The following is a 14472-nucleotide window of genomic DNA, read 5'->3' as shown; positions in this document are numbered from 1 at the left end:
CCAATCAGCTCCAATATGTAGATTGACAGTTATGAGCTGATTGGCTGGTGAGTTATCACCTTGCAGTTATCACTGCTTTATCACTTTATGGGGTATACGCAATTAGCGGCGAATCGCAGCAATTTTTCACCCGTTTTTTAATTCGACACAATTCGACCGTCGAATTCCGGCAAGTGGGTGCAGAAATTCAACATATTCAATAAAAAACGAATTCGACAGTCCCGCTGTCGAAAAATGGCCGATTTGACAGATTTTGATCCGATTTTTAAAAAACAGGAAAAAACGATTTTTACCATTCCATTTAAAAATAATAATAATAATAAAAATATATATTTTTAAAATATATAAATAATACTTGTGCCTCCAAAATAGACAAACCAAGTACCTAATCCCTTCTAATATAAATAGATATTCTATTACCAATAAAAAAAACACCAACAAAAACATTTTTTTTTTATTTTTTATTAGATTCCGCCACCAAAGTGTGGCGGATTGAAAATTACGAATTTACTGTCTAAAAGCACTGTTGTCGAATTTCCAAACTTCAATTGAATATACTTTTGTTGAATTGCCGCATTTGTACCATTGCAGAAATGTCGAATTTGACAAATGTCGAATTTCAAAAAGTCGAATTTGGAAAGTCCGTTTTTTTGATGGAAAGTACTGAATTGCATTGTCGATTTTTTTTTTTTTTTTTTTTTTTTTGGCGAAAAAGTCCAGTTTTTCGACAATTTCGGGAATTCGACCGCAATTGCATATACCCCTATGCCTTCTCCAGGCTTAATACATCTGGCCCAGTGTTTGAAAAATGACAGTTAGGAGCTGATTGGCTGGTGCAATTTATCACTCACAGTGAAATTTATCACTCATTGATAAAAGCCCATTAATTACAAAATTACAAAGCACAGTACTGACTATCCACTGACATCACAGCCACATTACACAGCAAGGCTACACACTGACATCACATCTACATTACACAGCAAGGCTACACACATCACACTGACATTACTTGTACACTATAAGGCAAGGCTACATGGCACATACTGACATCACATAATCTCTGCCTCCCCCGATAGCAGTGTTATCAAACCCCTGAGGCCCCCCCCCCCCCATAACAGTGACATCAGCCTCTGAGCCCCCACTCTCTTTGTGTCTGCTTCCCCCCTCATCCTGCTCTTACCTCTTTGCGGTGTCCTATGCTGTCAGTGTGGCTGGGGCAGGTCCTGCAGCTGCTGCTCTGCGAGCTCTGTATCTGGCAGCTCAGCATCAGACAGGAAGTGAAAGAAAACACACTTCCTGTCATCTAGGCAGAGTAAAGTATCTATCCTGAGGTTAGTGTCAGTGGGGTTGCCTCCGTTCTTGATTGCTCCTCTCTGCAGGCTCTGTCCCTGTCACATCCGATGGGGCAGTGGGGAATCCAGAGTTTGGTTGAGCTTTGTGGGGCAGAGGGAGACACCATGGTGAATCAAGAGCTGTGGGAGGGTAGGCAACTATGCCCCAGACAGTTATAACCCTTTCACATCGCCAATGCTGGATCCCACTCGGGAATTGGAAACGGGTCCTTCCCGAGTGGGATCCGGCATTGCATCCTAACAGCAGGCTTTTCCCTGGCAAATTGCCATAGCAGCGGGAATGGATCAGGCAGCGGAGCCGGTGATGGGAGATGAGCTTGGATATTTAATGCCACGGCCGCAGGGCGCTGTATAAAAGTGACTCCCTAAGTAGTGAACGGGTCCCAGGTCGCATCGACCCAGGAACCCATTCACGCTGCCACTGACCCGGTCTTCAACCTGGGAATAACACTGTTTTGTTCCCGGTTTGAATTACCGGGTCAGGCGACCTGGGAATTCGACCATGGCCCTTTTCACACCGCACACCGACCCGTGTCGACCCGGCAATATGCTTTTCAAGATAACATTCACAGCCAAATAGGAAGAGAAGGTCAGCAAGTACTCTAGTATCAAGAGGAGCATCTGAATTTAAATACAAAAAGTATGTTTGTCAAGTTTCCCTGTTCGCCAAGCATTCTACCATATACAGATAACCTAGTGCTTAAAGAGAGAATAAAAACAATGGTTTTTTACACATTTCTGAATTCATGATTCCTTACCATATTCCATGGGGAAAGGGTTAAAATACCGCTAGGTCATAATGCCGACACCGGAATCCCAACTAGTGGTGAAATGCCACCGCTGGATTACCGACGCCACAGGCTATTCTCCCTCTGTGGGTATCCACGACATTCATAGAGGGAGAATATAACCTGCAAATTAGGAGCAAGGGGCTTTATAGTGCTCGCCCTGCTGCCGGCATACTGATGTCCGGGATGCCGCTGTCTGTATACTGACTGCCAGCATCCCGGCCGACAGTAATTCATACTGAACCCATTCCATGAACAGGTGGATATATTACAACAACTCTGTTTAAAAATTGTCCTTGCTGGATATGTAATGCACAAAACAGTTTCTCATCTTTGCCCATTCTTCCACCTCAGTAAAAATACACACTTGGTTGTGGCCGCCCATCTATATACACTACTGCTAGAGCTTCACTCAATTATGCTTTTATATAATAAACTGATAAGCGACAGGTTACTATAGGAGTTGATGCACTGACGGTAACATATTTTTATATTCAATATCTTGGATTCTGGGATGTGCTTTATCTGTACTTTGTAGTCATTGTTAAATGATTGTTTTTTTTTTTTCTGTGAGCGTGAGAAGACTAATGGGCCCTACACACTTGTAGATTTGAAAGATTTAAGAGATGAAAGATATGATAGATGAAAGATTTCACATCAACGATTATGTGCTTCCACACTGACCAATCCATATGAAAGATATGAAAGATCTGCAAGATTTGAAAGATTGAGGTTCATTTAAATACTGGGCATGGTTTCATAGGAGGGTCAGGCCCGTAACTACGTGTGTGCCAGGTGTGCCTGGCACACAGCGCAATTGCTCTGAACGCACAAAGGCCAGCGGCATGTAATGAGTCAAATTGACTCATTACATGCCGCTTCTGCTGTAGCAGCGCCGGAGGCAGCGGAGAAGGAGGGAGGGGGACTGGAGCCGCAGCAGCGCTATGTAATTGGTCAAGGTTTCGCTGCAGCAGTCCCCCTCCTTCCGTATTGACTGCCAGGCGCTGCTGTGAATGCTGGGATGCTGTTCCTTCATCCCAGCATTCACAGCGGCGGCGGTCAGCCAATACGGAAGGAGAGGGACTGCTGCAGCGGCGCCTCTACCAAGTACATAGCGCAGGAGACATGGTAAGTATCTCTCTCTCTCTCTCTCTCTCTCTCTCTCTCTCTCTCTCTCTCTCTCTCTCTCTCTCTCTCTCTCTCTCACTATTAACTATTCTGTCTGCCATAATGTGTAAAAACAAGCGCCGTATTGTGTAAAAAGGGGACGCTGTCTGCCGTAATGTGTAAAAAGGGGGGCGTTGTCTGACGTAATGTGTAATGCTGCCTACTGACTGCCTGGGGACATCTTTAGAAAACATTGGTGGTCAGTGGTAATTTTTAGATACATTGGTGGACAGTGTGTATATGTCCCCAGCCAGTATACATGCAGCATGTGCTCTCAGTACATATGCTGTGTACTGAAAACACATACAAAATGCATACTGGCTGGGGACATATTTATTTAATTGGTGGCCAGTGGATTTTATAATATACATTGGTGGACAGTGTGTATATGTCCCCAGCCAGTATACATGCAGCATGTGCTCTCAGTACATATGCTGTGTACTGAAAACACATACAAAATGCATACTGGCTGGGAACATATTTATGTCATTGGTGGCCAGTGGGAATATTAAAATACATTGGTGGCCAGTGGGAATATTAAAATACATTGGTGGACAGTGTGATTAATAAAATAATGCTGTGTCCTGTTTTTGTATTATTATTATTATTAACATTGGTGGACAGTGTGTGCCCCGTGTCATACATTGGTGGTCAGTGGGTAACCGTTTCTACTTACCTATTGGCTCAGCTCCTGCTGCTCCTCTGTGAGGCGCTCCTCTTCGCTACGGCGGCAGGTGTCCTGTGCGGCGGCGGCCGGCGGGGGGTGTCCTGTGCGGCGGTGGGCGGCGGTGAGGAGTGTCCTGTGCGGCGGTGAGGAGTGTCCTGTGCGGCGGTGGGCGGCGGTGAGGAGTGTCCTGTGCGGCGGTGAGGAGTGTCCTGTGCGGCGGTGAGGAGTGTCCTGTGCGGCGGGTCCCCGGCGTCTGGCGGATCGTCATCGGCTTTATATACAGACTGTGCGATAGCGCATATCGTATAGTGCGTTATCGTTCAGATTGTCCTGCATGTATGGCCGATGATAGACCAACGATGAACGAGCGCGGGGACGCGCATCGTTCATCGTTGGTTCCTACACACTGAAAGACATGAACTATATCTCGTTCATTAATGAACGAGATTGTTCATATCTTTCACTTTTATCTGCCAGTGTGTAGGGCCTATAAGTGGTGCTAAACTTACTGGATGATCCAGTTGAGTAGCCTCTAGTTATAACTCTTATAAAGAAGAAGCCTTTTTAGGGTACAGTGCATCCAGAAAGTATTCACAGTGCTTCACTTTTTTCACATTTTGTTATGTTACGGCCTTATTCTAAACTGGAATAAATTATTTTTTTCCCCTCAACATTCTACACACAATACCCCATAATGACAACGTGAAAAAGTTTTATTGTTTTTTTGTTTTTTTTTATGTTTTTGCAAATTTATTACAAATAAACTGAGAAAAATCACATGTACATAAGTATTCACAGTCTTTGCTCAATACTTTGTTGATGCACCTTTGGCAACAATTACAGCCGCAAGTCTTTTTGAATATGATGCCACAAGCTTGCCACACCTATCCTTGGGCAATTTTGCCCATTCCTCTTTGCAGCACCTCTCAAGCTCCATCAGGATGGATGGGAAGTGTCGGTGCACAGCCATTCTCAGATCACTCCAGAGATGTTCAATCGGAGTCAAGTCTGGGCTCTGGCTGGGCCACTCAAGGACATTCACAGAGTTGTCCTAAAGCCACTCCTTTGATATCTTGGCTGTGTGCTTAGGGTTGTTGTCCTGCTGAAAGATGAACAGTCGCCCCAGTCTGAGGTCAAGAGCGCTCTGGAGCAGGTTTTCATCCAGGATGTGTCTGTACATTGCTGCATTCATCTTTACCTCTGTCCTGACTAGTCTCCCAATTCCTGCCGCTGAAAAACATCCCCTTAGCATGATGCTGCCACCACCATGCTTCACTGTAGGGATGGTATTGGCCTGGTGATGAGTGTTGCCTGGTTTCCTCCAAACATGGCGCCTGCATTCATACCAAAGAGTTCAATCTTTGTCTCATCAGACGAGGGAATTTTGTTTCTCATGGTCTGAGAGTCCTACAGGTGCATTTTGCAAACTCCAGGTGGGCTGCCATGTGCTTTTTTTACTAAGGAGTGGCTTCTGTCTGGCCACTCTACCATACAGGCCTGATTGGTGGATTGCTGCAGAGATAATTGTCCTTCTGGAAGGTTCTCCTCTCTTCACAGAGGAATGCAGTCGCTATGACAGAGTGACCATCGTGTTCTTGGTCACCTCCCTGACTAGGGCCCTTCTCCCCTGATTGCTCGGTTTAGACGGCCTGTCAGCTCTAGGAAGAGTCCTGGTGGTTCTGAACTTCTTCCATTTATGGATGATAGAGGCCACTGTGCTCATTGGGACCTTCAAAGCAGCAGATATTTATCGGTACCCTTCCTCAGATTTGTACCTCGAGACAATCCTGGAGGTCTACAAGACAATTCCTTTGACTTCAGGCTTGGTTTGTGCTCAGACTTGCACTGTCAAGTGCGGGACCTTATATAGACAGGTGTGTGCCTTTCCAAATCATGTCCAAGTAACTGAATTTACCACAGGTGGACTCCAATTAAGATGTAGGAACATCTCAAGGATGACCAGTGGAAACAGGCTGCACCTTAGCCTCAAATTTGAGCTTCATGGCAAATGCTGTGAATACTTATGTACATGTAATTTCTTCATTGTTTTATTTTTTAATACATTTGAAAAAATAAAAAAAAATAAAAACTTTTCACATTGTCATTATGGGGTATTGTGTGTAGAATTTTGAGGGGAAATTTTTTTTTTATTCCATTTTGTAACAAAAATGTGGAAAAAGTAAAGCGCTGTGAATACTTTCTGGATGCACTGTATGGTGGCCATCTTGAAGGCTACTCTAAGTAGTATAATTACTAAAGTACGGGTTTTCAAATGTGGAATGTTGCCCACAGCCAGAGCCGGACCTAACCAATATGATGCCCTAGGCAAGATTTTGGCTGGTGCCCCCTAGCACCACCGCTAGTTCAGCCTATGACCCTGCACCCCTTTCTCAGCACCATCACCCCTCACCCATAGAAGTCCTTATTTTGGTGTTCCTACTACCTATATTTTAAATAGGAATGGTGCACCCAAAAAGGGTTGTGTTTTTGCTGGCAAGGGGCATGGCCACGCAATAGTACCCCCAATGAAATTACGCTACACAGTACTGCAACTTTATTATCACACTGAATTGCTCCTTATTTACATTACACCACACCATATTGCTCTTTATTCACATTAGACCACACAGTAGTGCCCTTTCTATATCTAACACCACACAGTAGAGCACCTTATACACATAATGCCACACATTAGTATTGCCTTTATACACCTAATACCACACAGTAATGCCCCTTACACATGTAACACACATTATTAATATCCTTATAAACATAATGCACCTTACACATTATGCCAACCTTTATTAATGCCCTTATACACATAACAGAGTTGATCGCTAGCAGCTTTCGTTCACTGCGCAGCGATCAGGCAAAAAAACGGCACTTCTGCATATGCGGCGCAATGCGCACGCACATCATACTATTACAACGAATTATGTAGTTTCACACAAGGTCTAGCGAAGCTTTTCGGTCGCACTGGTGGCCGCAGAGTGATTGACAGGAAGAGGGCGTTTCAGGGTGTCAACTGACCGTTTTCAAGGAGTGTTCAAAAAAACGCAGGCGTGCCAGGAAAAACGCAGGTGTGGCTGGGCAAACGCAGGGCGTGTTCGTGACGTCAAAACAGGAACTGAACAGTCTGAAGTGATCGCAATCGCTGAGTAGGTCTGGAGCTACTCTGAAACTGCACAATTTTTTTTTGTAGCCGCTCTGCGATCCTTTTGTTCGCACTTCTGCTAAGCTAAAATACACTCCCAGAGGGCGGCGGCTTAGCATTTGCACGGTTGCTAAAAACTGTTAGCGAGCGATCAACTCGGAATAAGGGCCAACGTCCCTAACACACATGCTGCAATTATTAGTGCCCTTATACACAATATGACACGCATAATGTCCCTTACACATATACTGCACATCATTAATGCCCTTATACACATAATGACACACATATGCCACACATTATTAATGCCCTTATACACATGACACACACAGTACCCCTTACACATATGCCGCACATTATTAATGCATTTATACACATGACACGCATAATGCCCCTTACACATATGCCGAATACTATTGCACAACCAACCCACTCACACACAGCACTCACACGGCCGTTTACACTGTGACCTCTGCCTCTGCTTGGATACAGATGTGTCCTCATAAATCTTGCCCCAATACACCATGCAGCAGGAGATGCCTGGCAAGGGTCAGCTGGCAGCTCTGCTAATGTTGAGCGTCTTTTTTTTTTTATTGAAATGCATCTTATTTGCATTGCTATGTGCCTAGGATACACAAGCAGCTTCTGCTGTTTAAAATGATATGCGGTATGCCTATATTCTGTGTGCGACTGTGGCTGTATCTGCATACGAAATGCTACACACAGAATATAGGCATGCTGCATATTTTAATCGACAGAAGCTGCTGGTGCCCCTAGGCATAGCAAATGCCCTAGGCATTTGCCTAGTTTGCCTATGCCTAGGGCCGGCACTGCCCACAGCAACCAATCAGATTCTACTTATCATTTATCTGGTACCTTCTAGAAGATGATAGCCAATATCTGGTTGCTATGGGCAACATATCCAGTTTTTGTAAACCTGCACTGAGTAAATATACCCCTAATTTTTTATTTGGAAAGGTAGTCAAGTGACAGATCAAACAAATGCAGAAATTCATAAGAAAAACAATGGTGTTATTCATGCTAACGTATCTAACGAAGAACACCATTGTATTTCTGTGTAGACACTGGATTAATATTTTACTCCTGTTCTTTTTCTTTTTTTTTTTTTAAATATGTTTATTAAGAATGGAAGAAATACAGTGTAACACACACGTTATACATAATATCGAAACAGTGTCAGCAGTAACCATAGCATATTCAATCTAAAATTGCATAGGAATGTATAGCATTGTCTCCATATACTAGCAATCACATATCTTATTAGGGGGGACGATGTTTAAATGAGATCCCTATATTGTCAACCATACAGCTGGTGGTGATCAACCCCAAGTGTCATCAACTATGTATTTGTGCCAATTTAAGTTGGTGTTCTTAAAAGCAACAAAGTTGTTATTAGAAGGGTGGTGATCCTCTTATGAGTGTCTGTGTTGTACCATGTAGTAAGTTTGACTATTTTCCGCATGTTGTCACATATTGGTTGCGGTAGAGTTACTACATAGGGTAGCCATATTTCAAAGAACTTGGAAGAGTTGGATTCTGCTCTGAGAGAGCATTCAATCCAGTCCATTTGAAATAGGTGTGTCAGTCTAGGAAATATAAGGGTTATGGGTATAGGAGTTGTGTGTATCCATTGGGATAGTATAGTCTTTTTTGAAGCTGCTGCAATTCTAGCTAATAGCAATTTATTGCCTGTGGATAATGCATTATGATCAGATTCATATTGATTCCAAAAGACCCAAAGTAAAGTTGGTGTGAGAGGTATATTTAGAATTGTTGTAATGTAGTCACTTACATCTTTCCAAAATAGTTGTATTATAGGGCATGACCATAGGCAATGAATGATGTCTGCATCAGGTGAAGAGCATTTAAAGCAGTTGGAGTTATCAGAGATGCCTGTGAGGTATCTGAGACGAGGAGTATAATATGCCCTGTGTAGAATTTTTAAATGCATTTCAGCATAGGATGAGGATACTAAGTATTTGTTGAGTAATCCTGTTCTTTTTCTAAGGTTGTTGCCACACATGGCCCACAATGTATTTTGTATCAAAGTCTGTGCTGATGTTTTGATCTTGTCTTCTTGCCCAAGGTCCTCTTTCGAGTCTTGAATCACAGGGATACACAAATAAGAAAGGTTGCTTCCCTCTGTGCAAACTTCCAGCTCATTTCACTTGTAAATATCAACCTTAAATTACATGGTTAAGATTTTTGTGAACATGCTTACATAACTTTCCTTACGGAGATATTTCCTAAAGTCCAGTAATACAGTGACATTTCTTCTCAGAAACTAGCAGAATCCTTTTAATCTGACATTAAGAAGTCAGTGTACTGGGTGCATTGGCTCTTTCTAAGGTGCACCCTAGAATGACGTGATGGCATTCTGTCCACTGTCTAGGGCCTGACAAGCAATATATTTATATATTCTGATTACCTAGCATTATGCTTTCCCAAGCCACACGCCTCACTGCCCAGTGTCATCAAAGAATTTAACACATTTTGGATCTCTGAGAAATCTCAGAAATAATATGATTCTGTTGTCCTGAATAATCTTATCGTCTGACTCCTCTAAACATAATGTAATGTAAGCTCTGAGTGGAAGAATGATTTCATTAGACCCTATCACAGTTTATCAGTTCCATTTTCTGGGCCGGGGTGAATAACTATCCCAAAAATGAACACCATGCCTAGTATATTGTACTTCTTTCAATCCCTCTAACCAGAGTGTCTCTGTATTATGTTAAAATCTTTTTCTTTAAAATCAGATTAGGCTGGTAAGGTATAAAAAAATTGTGTACTGAGCCAAAAACCTTAGCTGCTCCTTAAATTGATTTATTTTTATTTATTTTTCATTGTATGGTATATTGACTGAGTGCGTGTATAAAGTTTCAATACGTTTAGGTGTGGATATAATAAAATAAAATATAATGAAGTGTAATAGAATAAAACCAATGCTGAAAAAGGAGAGTTAAAACATATCAAATATATGGTGCAATAAGCCTCCAATTAAATGTTTACAGCTCTTTGTAGATGAACTAGATGTCCAGCTGCAGAACTATCCTGAGAGTATGCACAAATAAGTGTTCCTTTAACATGATGTTGAAGGACCCAGGCGGGTTCACTACCCTACCTCCAGTCCTTTGGTGTTGGTAACACTTGATCTTCTGTGTGCTGTCTCTGTCTGCTGGCACCTTTCCATCTCAACCGGAAATTCAGAAGCGATTCCGTAACGTCACTTCCGGTTGACATGGTGATAGAACTCCAAGTGGCTGGTAAGATGCCACTCACTGTTATGTAATTAGCCAAGCATAAATCTGCTGTCTCCTCAAGCCCTATTTATTTCACAGGGTCATGAAAGTGATGCACTGGTAGTCCAAGGGACTTGTTAAAGTAGGAAATTAAATAATTCTACCTTTTGATGCCAGATTTCGTCCCGTGTACTTCCAAGCAAGTTCCTTTCCTCAACTGTGACCCCTAAATTCCCATATTTTTTTAACATAATCTGTAACATTGCAGGTATGAGCTTGATAGGCTAGTACTTTTATCTCTCTCCAGTTTATTACTCTCCAAAGCTTGGTACATTTTCGCTTGCCATTGACAATGGTTGTGGCCAAGCCTCAAGGACCTTTTAGCAGTTTCCAGGCCACCTGAGGATCTGTAGAATGGGTCAGCTATGCCAGGGATACATATACAGATAAAATACCTGTCAGTCCACCAGGAATTTTATCTGGCAGCTTCGGACAGTGCAGATATCAGGGACCTACTGTACACTGTGAGATCTATCACAGTGTATTGGTCATGATATCGGTGCTCCGCACCTGGGGAGAAGACCTTTCCCCATTTCTTCCCATGTGAAGTGCAAGGGAAATATCTGTCTGTCATCCGCAGCAGGACAGACACTGCCCAATGCAGCCGACTTTCAACTTTCACAATATCAAATCGGATAGACGTGCTGGACAATCTGGCATGTCCAACTGATCGACATTACCAGATCGGTCGCCCACATACATGCCTCAGGATCTGTGCGATACACTGATAACTGGTAAACAGGCAGATAATTGTAGCATGTTTGCCCAGTATTAGGAATGAATGCACCACATGTTTTAAAATGTGACCGTAAAGCATACACCTGTGCACCAGCTGGGTAGTCTGGAAAATGTGAACTTTTGGAGGTCCTCAAAGACTGGGTTGGCCACTCCTGCTCTATAACAAGACCTATAGATGGAGCCGCACTGGAAGATGTACACTCCCGACGCGACTAGACGATCTGTTTGCCTAGCCCCGCCGGGAGTGCACAGATACTCTCTCCTATTCAAGTGAGTGGGGCGCATCTTCGTCACGGACACATGCCCCGGACTGAGATGCTCTCCCATTCTAGTGAATGGGGTACATCTTCGTCACGGGCGCGCCCACCCAGACAGAGTCGCTCTCAGCGGTAGGCGCACCCAGGCACAAACGGAGCCACAACTAGCGTGGCTCCATCTGTAAACAGCTCAAGCTACTCTCAACAAGACTCAGTGAAAATAATTAAATTGTCTCTATGCAACTCTTCTGCGTATGGAATCATAGTTTACTTCATCTTCTGCACATCCATGCTGAGTTTCATGTATTTATATTATTGTAGTCCACGTCACTGACAATTTGCATGTTCTCTTCTGAGGTCTGATTATAAGTGGGACAAAAGCCCAACTCTTAAGTTGCAAAATTCTTCTTTGTTTTACTGCACAAGGTGGAGTTTAGAGTATAGGGTAAATTGCACTCTAGATGAACAAACCTGGACCAAATGCCCCAATAAAGTAGGCAGTCAGTGAGGTCTTGATAGCACCCCCAATGCCTGATGCTGTAAATCAGGGTATTTTAACTGGGACCAGGCCCCCATTCTTTTCTGCAACTGCCTTCCGAAGGGCATTTTTAGCATGTCGGTTACAATGCTGCTAGGACATGCTTGCATATCTAGTGTTGTACCAAGTACCAGCATGCATCCAATTTTAACATGCTATATTAACCAGGTCCCCATGGCCAGTAGAGTTTGGATGAGTTCCAACTCTACAGAGATTCTTTTAGGACCCAAGTAATATTAAACAGCTTTAGGAATTATTCCCAGTTGTCCTGTTTAATATGAGTTTATCAGGAGTTAAAGGTTAGTGGGACAGGAGGACTGTCACAGAAACACGAAGACAAATGGGATATATAAATTCTATTGAAACCGGTAAAGTTGCTCAATTTGGTTTTACCAATCCAAATGCTCAAATAACAAGAGCGATGTATCACAACTAATGAGCAGTGACTTTTTTTTTTCTGATTGTGCTTTCTAGGACATCTCTTTTGCAGAATTTTTAATTCTCACATGATACAGATCGAGAGAGAGGAGAGTCCATGTTCAGCCCCCCCTTCTCACTGTTTTTTCCTGCAGTAGGCTCCCGGGAAGGAGTGCACATGTGCCGGTCCCTAGTAATAAAAAATAAAAAAAATTGGCACTGGTGCAATTTTCCTATTGATTTCTATAGTGCTCATGTTCTGATCTCCAGAAACGTCACACTTGTGCTATGTTTCCGGTGATACCTGTGGCTCAGACAGAGGGGTACTTAGTTTGAATGGGTGCAATTTATGCTGTGTGGGCCCTCCTGTACCCAACTGGGCCTGTGTGCACCACACACCCTGCACACATTGTTTTATAGCTAGTCCCAGAAAAGGGAAGAAATCCATGAAATAACTTCTGATATAAATAAAATAAGTGCGAAAGAACTTCCCGAAGTATTAAAGCTACATCATGAGTTTCCCATATCTGAAATGCTTGGAATTAGAAGTTTTGGGAATTTGGGAGATTTCCATATTTTGGAATATTTGCATACCATATTGAGATAGTAACATAGTTAATAAGGTGGAAAAAAGACAAGTTGTCCATCGAGTTCAACCTTTATTTAGATCCTATACTAATCTGTAAAACCAGATATACCCGTAGTTATGCAATACAATCTTTTTAAATGTTATATCCTCGGATGTTTTTACAGTTAGAAATTTATCTAACCCATTCTTAAATTTAATGACTGAGTCCGCCATTACAACCTTCTCTGGAAAAGAATTCCAGATCCTTACTGCCCTTACTGTGAAGAACTCCTTCCTTCCGGGTATGAAATTTTCTCCACTCTAACCTCAGAGGGTGTCCGAATGTCCTTTGTAGAGATCTCTTAATAAACGACTCTCCTGATAGCTCCATGTATTGTCCCTTTATATATTAATAATGTCTTCTCTTAGATGCCTTTTTTCAAGTATAAACATATTTAACCTAGTAAGCCTTTCCTCGTATTCCAGTGTCTCAAACTCCTTTATCAATTTTGTAGCTCATCTCTGGACCCTTTCCAGCTCTAGTATATATCTTTTTTTTTTTTTTATAGTGAGGTGCCCAGGATTGTACATAATATTCAAGGTGTGGCCGTACCAATGATTTATATAATGGTACGATTACACTCTCATCCCTTGTCTCAATTCCCCATTTTTTATGCATGCTTGTATCTTTTTTTTGTCCTTTGTTGCTGCACTCTGACATTGAGGACTATTAAATCTATTATCATGAGCATTCCCAAATCTTTTTCCATCACCATTTCCCCTACGTTTTCTCCATTTAATTTGTAGATTGCATGGTTATTTATAGTTCCAGAGTGCATGACTTTACATTTTTTCCATGTTAAACCTCATTCTATGTATCCTTAGGTTAGTTAATTACCCTACATAGTTTGGTATTATCTGCAAAAATTGATACCGTGCTTTCCAGACCTATTCCTAGGTCATTAATAAATATATTGAACAGTAGTGGCCCGAGTACTGACCCTTGTGGTATTCCACTGAATACAGTGGCCCAGTTGGATAGCATCCCATTAACCACAACTTGCTGTTTCCTGTTATCTAGCCAATTGCTTACCCAAGTACAAATGATGTTTCCTAGGCTGAGCTCTCTTAGTTTGAAAATCAGTCTCTTGTGAGTTACTGTCTTGAAGGCTTTTGCAAAGTTTAAATAGACCACATCTACTGCGTTACCCTGGTCAAGATTTTTGCTCACTTGCTTGTAGAAGTTAATTAAGTTGGTTTGGCATGACCTGTCCTTAATGAAACTATGCTGGTTCCGATTAATAACATTGGAGGTATCCAAGTACTCCTGTATGCTTTAATCCTTTAATATTTCTTCCAATATTTTCCCCACAATTGATGTCAAACTAATCAGTCAATAGTTACCAGGATGAGTTTTCCTACCCTTTTTAAATAATGAGATTACCTCTGCTATATGCCAGTCCTTTGGTATCATGCCTGTTTTAATGGAGTCATAGAACA

At 42.3% G+C, this 14472-nt stretch overlaps 1 protein-coding gene and 1 long non-coding RNA gene across 4 annotated transcripts in view; one reads left to right on the top strand and one right to left on the bottom strand.

The window, feature by feature from the left end:
• RGS6 (regulator of G protein signaling 6) overlaps positions 1-14472 on the top strand; it is an 802086-nt gene that overhangs the window by 190962 nt on the left and 596652 nt on the right. The gene's annotated exons all lie outside the window — the stretch shown is intronic.
• Positions 1-14472, bottom strand: part of LOC134980734 (uncharacterized) — a 352652-nt gene that overhangs the window by 251741 nt on the left and 86439 nt on the right. The window lies entirely within an intron of this gene.

Source organism: Pseudophryne corroboree, chromosome 12 (assembly GCF_028390025.1).
Source record: "Pseudophryne corroboree isolate aPseCor3 chromosome 12, aPseCor3.hap2, whole genome shotgun sequence".
In the NCBI taxonomy this organism is placed as follows: domain Eukaryota; kingdom Metazoa; phylum Chordata; class Amphibia; order Anura; family Myobatrachidae; genus Pseudophryne; species Pseudophryne corroboree.
The sequence above is the reverse complement of the archived record's forward strand: the minus strand, read 5'-3'. Positions and strand labels throughout refer to the sequence as shown.